Genomic DNA, 9,115 nt, shown 5'->3' with positions numbered 1-9,115 from the left:
GGGCTGTGAACCTGTAAACCTCTTGCAGAAATCACTAAGAGTTCATTTTGTCCAGGTTGGCCACTGGTTCTCATCAGTTTTCTCAGTTCACACCTCCACTTTTTGTTGTTTTCATTGAGTTTGACCTCCAGCTTCTTCCTGCGGGTGTGTGACAAAGTGGGTGAGAAGACCATTTGTCTACATTCTTAGTTAACATTCTTGTTTTGATTTAACCATATTTCACATGTAATCTGCAATAGGCAAACATCAACTATCCCAGGTTTGTTTATGTTTTGCACTTTTACATAGTGATGTGACGTTCTGTATCGAGGCTTCGAAGCTTGTGTCGAGTAATGGAGGGGGCGTTTCCGCGATGCGCGTATCGAGGCTTGCTTCATTTATGGGAGGAGCTGAAAATGATGACGTCCGAAGCCTCGCTGCCCGGCTGTACCACGTGACTGGTTCATGAAGTGGTTCGAACTTTGCCGCGAGCTATGACAGCGATATAAACCCCTCAGACTTCAATCAAAATGTGGGTGTTTGATGGAGAGTTGTGGTTAGTGAGAGTTTGGAGACAGTTTGGAGGTTTATGAGAGTGAGGAGAGAAAGTCAGGAGAGAATGGAGCCAGCTAAGAAGAGGAGGATGTCCTCCCCTGTGTGGGAACATTTTGATCTTATTCCTCCCAACAAGGTATGTAAATTTCTACAGAAGATGTATTTTCATAATACTGATGGTGCATTAGTTACAATTTATGTTAAGCTGTCTTGACTTTTGTACAAGGTGAAGTGTTTGCTATGTGCCAGGGAGCTGGGATATAACAACAACACCTCATCCATGCTTAGGCACTACAGAGCTTTGCATGAGAATAAGGGGAACACCGACTGTGGAGCAAGACCAGGTGAGCCATCAAATGCCATGATAATATAGCATGCAGTAATGTTACTAAATGATATAACAACATTATACAGCTGTAATAAGTTACGTGTGTGATATTTATATTTGTGCTTTGTCTTTATTGTCTTTCCTCAGGAGAACAATCTCAAATCAGAATCAGAATACTTTATTGATCCCTGGGGGAAATTATTTTTTGTTACAGTGCTCCATTATAAACCAACATTAAGACAAGACAGACAATACACTAACTAAGAATAGTACAATATATACATATATATACATACATACATACACACATACATAAATAAATAAATAAATTAATTAATAAATAAATAAATAGCTGGAAAAGAAACATGTGTAGTTGTAGCAGTAAACAGTGTGTTAAGTGGATGCGTTGAGATGAAGACCTGGTTAGCATGGTGATTGAGGACTCCCAGCCATTTAGCATTGTGGAGGACAAAGGATTCAAAAGATTTGTTAAATCATTAAATCCCAGCTATGTTCTCCCCACTAAAAAGGTCATAAAAGCAGTGAAAATGTAGTTTTTACAGAATAAAATGTGAACAGGCAGGACTGAGGCTCAAAGCCTCAGTGTGTAGCTGTCCATACCTCAACGTTACAAAAGCACAACTACTGTCCACACCCCAACCACACCTCACCTCACAGTAAATGATCATTTCCATTTTAAGCATTTCCAAATAATCATTTTCCATACTGCCAGTATAAATATACACAGTATACTGCCATCACTACAATATACATGTTTTACACACTCCTTTTGTTGTTGACATTTACAGGCTGTGTGCAAAAGGCCACACTCTTCAAATTCATGCCAACTAATATTTTTACGTCCAGTAGGTGTCCTACTAGAGCAAATGAAGCTTCAAGAAGCTTTGCGCTGGAGTGAACCAATTGGATGAAAAGCTTCAGTGCTTCATGAAGCTTCATCTGCCCATCACTACTTTTACAGATTATATAATATAACATCTTGGTTTAAATCAATTCCTACAAGTTTGTTAAGTTAACATGTTCTTTATTTCAACTGTTAATTTGTATTGTTTAGAACTTACCTTACCTACCTGTCTTGCAGAAACAAAAGGAGGAAATGTAGTTTTACTTCCTGCTTTATACCTTCTGGGTTCATCTGAGGTCACAGGAAGAGACCAAGTGCAGAAGGGGAAGAATTCTTATAATTTAATAAAGTTGATTTTAGAGGGTTTGAGAAGAAATAGATTTATTGTTGTAATATGTATTGATTACACCAGAGTTTATGTTGCCAGTAAAGAGGAGTAGTAAAGGTTTGACTATAATCATGTTCATCTTACCTACCTACTGAATGGAATAGTCCAGAGGACAAATTGTTTGGTTAAGTGGACTATTTAAGCAGAAGAACTCAGGTGTTTCAAGAAAAAGGTTCAGGTCAGTGTAGCTGTGTGCAGTTTGACCTTAATGTCTGTTGATTTAAGTTCAGTTATGTTTATTTGAATTGAGTTAATTATAGAGTTGAGTTTCTTATTTGTTTCTTTGTAAATATTGTTTGGGCCACAAAATGATGAATAAATCACTTGCTACACTGGACAGCATCAGTCTCCTGCACTTCTTTGACCGCTTAAGTCGAGTCCTACCACAGGGTGTCTTTGCATTTCTTCAGGTTCACCTTTAAGTTTGACTGCACTCTACTCAATTGCCAAGGTATTTCAGTTCACTAGTGCTTGTTGTTCGCCAAACAAAATACAGTCAGCCAGCAGTGGCATTGAAATTAAATGCTGATAAGAGGCTCAGAATCCAAGGATAACAGTTTGCTAAATTATCTTTTGAAATAATCAATAAAACTTTGCTTGGTGAAATGCTCTTTTCATTTTAAAAATATGGGAAAAAGAAAGGATTGTCAGTTCTTCTGTCCTGTTATTGCAACTGGCAGTGAGGAAAACTGTCTATAATTCTTGCCAGAAGTGTTGCAATTGGAGGTGGTAAAGCATTAGAGAAGAACGAATACTAACCGTCAGAATCCACAGGAGCCTAACATATCTGATATTCACTGCAATGCTATTTTTTGCTGGACTAAATTCTTGATCCAAAAAAATGTTCCTGTTTTTCCTTCTCCAGGAAACAATGAGGATTTAGTTTGCCGGGTTGCTGCTCTCTGTCGATGGACTGTTAAAACCTGTAAAGAAGCAAAATCAATAACCCCCTTATAAAAGGTTTAAGAGACAGCATGTAGATGCCACAGAGACTAAGGATAACTGTAATGCATGAATATTAAAGAGGAATATCTACAAAGAATGTAGCAAATCTAAGTATATCAGTCTATTTATCCTTAGTGATGATGGCACAGTCAAATTCATTTATAATGGTGGTGGAAAATTAGATCAAAATTGTTGTATGTATGTAGTGTTGTATGACTAGGCATGGGAATCGAGAACCAGTACCCAGGTTTTCAATTGAATTCTTAGTCTGCCTGCCTATTGATTCTGCTTAGTTCCACTTGCACTTGCACTACAATTAGCTGATTTCAGTTTGTGTACCGGAGAAGGAAAATAGTGGTGCAGTCTGTAGCAGTGATATGCACAGTACTTTAATTTTTATTGCACTAAAGGACAAGAGCACAATGGTACACTGGAAACTGCAACGCACACAGAAACAACCACATTATGCTGCTAAGAAAACTTCTGCTCTTCATGCTAACACAAAGCTAGCCAAGAACCCAGGGTGACATTAGCAGCCAGACCTTGCCCTTGATGGTGTTGAGTGTAATGCGTTACTAAGCAATGCGTTACTTAGGGCTGCACGATTAATCGTTAGAAAATCGCGATCTCGATTCATACTTATGTGCGATCTCATTTCCAAATGACAACGATTTAAAAAAAGAAAAAAAGATGACAATTGTACCGCATTTTGATCTGGGACATAATCTGCATGAAAACAAGCGCTCACGCTTCCTGCTCAACAAATGACAAGGGCGGAGCCTTATACCACGTGATACAGAAGCCATCTGGCAGGGAAAAAACAATGGAGAGCACGTGAAACTGCCTGAGGGGAGAAAACACAATGAGCGCAGAGGAAACGTTTCCTGATGGCGGTGAGAATGACAACCCCACTGTAAAATTACTTCCAAGAAAAGGTTCTCATTCCTCCGTGTGGAAGTTATTTGCCTTCAAAGAAGACGATGAGAGTCAAAAAAATATCATTTGCAAGCTGTGTTTTGCCATAGTAGCAGCACCGTAAGGTAACACTACAATTCTGCATAACCACCTCAGACGTCACCATAAAGTGCAATATGACGAAGCTGTAAAGGCCAAGAAAGTGACAGGAGAAAATCCGTCCCCGTCAGCCACCCAAACATCAATAACGGGAACCTTATTGTAACCCATATCAACTACTCCCTGTCACATGACCCACGTCAGCTGATTTGAGGTCCCTCTTCTGATTGGCTCCTTCCACGCCGCGGCAACTCTGAAAACCGGCTGTGGAGGGGTACTTCCGGTTTCGACTCCTGCTGTGGCTGTAAGCTTATGGCATTTAGAACGGTGTTGGAAAACAAAGCGTTTTCTCCTCTCAATTCATCTATAAACTCATTTCACCTCAGCGGTCAGGTTTTGTTCCCTCCCTTTGAATTAATCTTCTTCATATTGAAGTGGCGAGCCGGTAGGACCATTCTTTGTTTTCCCCTCTTTTCTCCCACTTAACCGTCTTTGGATTACGGACATATTTCCCCATTGTATGAAGCTGGACCCTAAGGAGGAATACCTTGAAAGTGAACTTGAAAAAGAAAAGGACCAAAAAGGACCCTTAGCAAAAGGACTCTTGCACAGAAAAGTCACAGCATTGATTTATTATTTAATTGTGGGCATTTATGTTGTGTGTTGTATTCATTATTTTGTTCCATTTCCCCTGTCCCCCATTTATTCAATATATTTTTGGTGCAGGATATTGCAGTCTTTGGTCTCATCATTCACACCATCTAGGCTCCATAAAGAACTATTTCTTCTGCGCGTCAGTCAGTAAACTCATCCATTGAAATAAACTAGTCCTTAAATAACTTTGCGTTACATTATACAGTGCTTCCCTATACCCGTCGAACTCCCGCAGGCACAAAGAAATTACGGAGGCTATCACTTATCACCTGACCAATGATATGGCTCCCATCAACACTGTGCAAAACGAGGGATGTAGGAAAATGATCAACACCCTAGACAAACGCTACACAGTGCCGTCCCGCAACTATTTTTCTATTGTTGCACTACCTGCTATATACACGCAGTGTCGAGCAACGGTGGAGACGGAATTTCAAGCAGTACAACATTTTGCGGCAACAACAAAACGTGAGACATTTGTTGTTTTTATGTTTATTTATTGTTTTTATGTTCAGTCTCAACTGTTACTGTCACGGACCCAGCTCTGGAGGACTCGGGGTCCGTGAGCAGTTTTGACTGTTGATGTTGATGTTGTTATTATTATTATTATTATTATTATTTTGGTGATGTATGTGTTTTTCTGCACTGTGCTGTGTTAGTCTGTGTCCCACTCATATGTATAGGCAGGGTATGGGTGTGTATGTCTGCGGGTGTGGCTGGAGGATGGAGCTCAGCCACCTGCAGGCCTTGGGGGTGTGGCCCTGCGGAAGGACTGGCCACACCTGAAGTTCATGCCACACCTGTTGGTGATCAGGGCTCGTCGGGGGAGCTACTTAGGAGAGAGTTGGAGCTCCCACCGGCGCGGGATCATTGAGTGATCTTACCAAGTCAGTGTGTGTTAGCTTAAGTCTGTGCTGTTCATATATGCCCGCGGAGGTTTAGTGTTGACGGCTGCGTCTCTGGTTTCCCTGCAGGAGGAGGAGTGGTCCGGAGAGGCAGCACGCACGGGGGTGCGGAAACACTACAGCGGGGAGCACGAGCACAGATATCGGAGGGAAGCACGCACACGGGGTTCGAGGGAGCAACGGGGAGTTATTGTATTTACAGCCTTTTCACTGTAAATAAAGAGAACTGTTTGCATCGCAGAGTCTGCGTTTTGGGTCCTCTTTTCCCCACATCCCCACGGTCTGCCAGCCAGACCGTGACAGAATGATCCCGCCAACAACCATGGACCCAGCAAACTCAGGAGTTGCCACGGAGGAGAGATTGCTCGCGCAGTTATGGGATTACTGCCGGAGCGTAATCCAGGCTGTAGACCCACACAAGAGACACCTACAGGTAGTGTTCCTTGACAATTACCTCACATCCACTACCCTCACCATGAACATTTTGGACATTAACAAGCTTAGGCAATTGGTCACTAGTTTAAGGGAGAGCTCGAGTTTTGAATTATTTGGCTTGGGTGGCCCGAGCACGGACAGTTCGGCTGCTCTCCTAGAGACTCTAACCGCTTGGTTTTTCACGCGTCGGCGGAGGGCTTTCCCGTCGATGCTCGCGGCACAATCGTTTGATCCGCCATTACAGAAGGCATGCCGCACTCTCCACCACCATTCCATTACGCCTCAACCCACTCCTGCGGTTTCAGCCCGGTCAGCTGGCAACGGACCGACAGCGCTCATTACCGCAGTGAGTAAACCAGACTCAATTGTTTCAATAATAAACCCTGCCATTGACAATCAAAACACAGATGAACAGCGGATTTCCATGCACACGGCCCCGCCTTCACGGAGGAGAAGGCGCCCTCGCAAGCAGCGTTCAACCACATCCACACTCACTCCTGTGCTGGTCGAAGACTCAGGACCAGCGGCTCTGGACGCCACAGTGAGTAAAATGGACTCTGCCGGTGTTATTTAGTATTTATTTATTTATTGTCATTGTCAAGAACAATGAAATTGCGTTTGGGGCTTCCATACAACCCAAAATAATAATAATAATAATAATAATAATAATAATAAATACCCCTTAAAACCCAAGTGTACATATTTAACCCAGTGTGACTCCAATGCAATAAGACAATCCTTAGCAATAATGTTCGTAGAAATTCAGACAAAGACCTGAGAAACATGACAAAATACAACAATGCAACCCATTCAATATTATTGTACTGTGAGATATGATATCAGATATGATAGTTATCTATTTAAGAAAGAGGGGGGGGGGGGGGCAGGAGGGGGAAGAGAATAAAGATATGATGCACCAATGCAGACCAGTTCATTGCTATTAAGAAGTTGGATATGGTTATTGTCCGTGAGAGGGGGGCAGAGAGTTCAGGAGCCTCACAGCCTGTGGATACAGGCTGTTGGCCAGTCTGGATGTTCTGGCCTGTATAGACCTGTACCTTCTCCCTGAGGGCAGCAGATGGAAAAGGTGGCGCGCAGGGTGATGTTGGTCCCGCAGGATACTGTGCACCCTCCTCAGACAGCGAGTGGGGAAGATATTACTGATCTCTGGCAGACTTGTTCCAATAATTCTGCCAGCTTCTTTCACCACCCGCTGGAGTGCTTGCTGATCGGCCTTGGTGCCCTTCCTGTGAACATGAAAATAGAAACTGTTTGCTGTACCTCCAAAGACTCAGAAAATGTTCCCTCTGAGGCTGTAAGCTGGGAGCTAGGGAGTTCCGAGCATACAGACCCAAATGACTTTTTTGCTCAGTCTGACCGCATGGAGACGGAGGTTCTCCCCAGGGCTTCCCCAGAGGCCAACCTGGAGGTCTCAGTTGCCTCTGGACCCCTGGAATTTGTTGAGCCAGCTGTAACATTTTCATCCTCTCCACCCTTCATAATAGCCATCTCACCCTCACCTCAGCCTGCTGCCCAGCTGGTAGCTCAGTCTTCAGTCCAGTCAGCCTCTCACCTTCATCCTCAGTTGGAGGTCGATATGCCGGCTGGACCACCTCTGCCATCATTTCACCCATCTGTCCCTGCATCGCTGTCCAGTCTACCGGGAGTGGCTGCCGCACCATCGTCGCCTCCGCCCTCTGCAGCCGCTTCTTTACCTGAGTTCCGTCCGACTGCAGCGACCACAGTACTCTCGGCTTCGCTGTCCGCATCACCTACTCTACCTTCACCTTCCCCACCTGCGGACACCGCATCACCATCGTCGCCTCCGGATCATCCATCTGTGGCTGAAGCGCAGCCGGAGGTGCACGGCCAGCTGTGGTGCCCTGCGAGCCGGAGCAGGAGCCCGGAGAGCGGGAGGAGCTGCTCAGCGAGGCGGAGCAGGAGCTCAGAGAGCGGGAGGTGCCCGCACGGCCAGCCGTGGAGCCCTGCGAGCCGGAGCAGGAGCCCGGAGAGCGGGAGGAGCAGCTCAGCGAGGCAGAGAAGGAGCTCAGAGAGCGGGAGGTGCCCGCACGGCCAGCCGTGGAGCCCTGTGAGCCGGAGCAGGAGCCCGGAGAGCGGGAGGAGCAGCTCAGCAAGGCGGAGCAGGAGCTCAGAGAGCGGGAGGTGCCCGCACAGCCGGCTGAGGAGCCCTGCGAGCCGGAGCAGGAGCTGGTGGAGCCGGAGCCGGAGCAGCCCTGCGAGCCGGAGCAGGAGCCCGGAGAGTGGGAGGAGGAGCTCAGCGAGCCGGTGGAGCCAGCACCGCTGCCGGAGGAGCTCAGCGAGCCGGTGGAGCCAGCGTCGCTGCCGGAGGAGCGGCCACCATCGAGAGAGGGCCTCGGCGGGCCGGAGGATGAATCTCCACGCCGTCCACGTCTAGCGCGCCCTCCACGCCGCCCACGTCTACGTCAGCGACCGGCGCTTCATAGGTCATGTGCCGCTCCTCGCTGTTGCTCACCGGAGCCGCGCTGTTGCCGTCGGACCCGGGGCAGACCGCCGGAGGAGCAGCATCATTGCCGTCGGACCCGGGGCAAGCCGCCGGAGCTGTTGCAATGCCGCCGCCACCGGACCCGTGGCAGGCCACCGGAGCTGTCACACGGCCACCACCGGACCCGTGGCCGTCCACCGGAGCTGTTGCAACGCCGTCGCCACCGGACCCGTGGCCGTCCGCTGGAGCTGTTGCAACGCCGTTGCCACCGGACCCGTGGCAGGCCACCGGAGCTGTCACACGGCCGCCACCGGACCCGTGGCCGTCCGCCGGAGCTGTTGCAACGCTGCCGCCACTGGACCCGTGGCCGTCCGCCGGAGGAGCAGCGCTGCCACTGGACCTGTGGCAGGCCGCCAGAGGAGCAGCGCCGCCACCGGACCCGTGGCAGGCCACCTGAACTGTTCCGCCGCTGCTGCCGGACCCGTGGCCGCCCGCCAGAGCTGCTGCGTTTCCATCAAGGGGCTAGAGGTAGGCCACCTGAACTGTTTTCGGCCTCTGCCTGCCCGCGGCAGGTCTCGCCCGT

At 47.3% G+C, this 9,115-nt stretch overlaps 1 long non-coding RNA gene across 1 annotated transcript; it reads left to right on the top strand.

Moving 5' to 3' along the window:
* Window positions 1–291: 291 nt before the first annotated feature.
* On the top strand, window positions 292–2,443 carry LOC143415029 (uncharacterized). The gene is made up of 3 exons (XR_013095637.1): window positions 292–670; window positions 761–878; window positions 1,010–2,443. It is a non-coding gene; the product is annotated as an uncharacterized LOC143415029 (long non-coding RNA).
* The last annotated feature ends 6,672 nt before the right edge of the window (window positions 2,444–9,115 follow it).

Source organism: Maylandia zebra, linkage group LG23 (genome assembly GCF_041146795.1).
Source record: "Maylandia zebra isolate NMK-2024a linkage group LG23, Mzebra_GT3a, whole genome shotgun sequence".
In the NCBI taxonomy this organism is placed as follows: domain Eukaryota; kingdom Metazoa; phylum Chordata; class Actinopteri; order Cichliformes; family Cichlidae; genus Maylandia; species Maylandia zebra.
The sequence above is the reverse complement of the archived record's forward strand: the minus strand, read 5'-3'. Positions and strand labels throughout refer to the sequence as shown.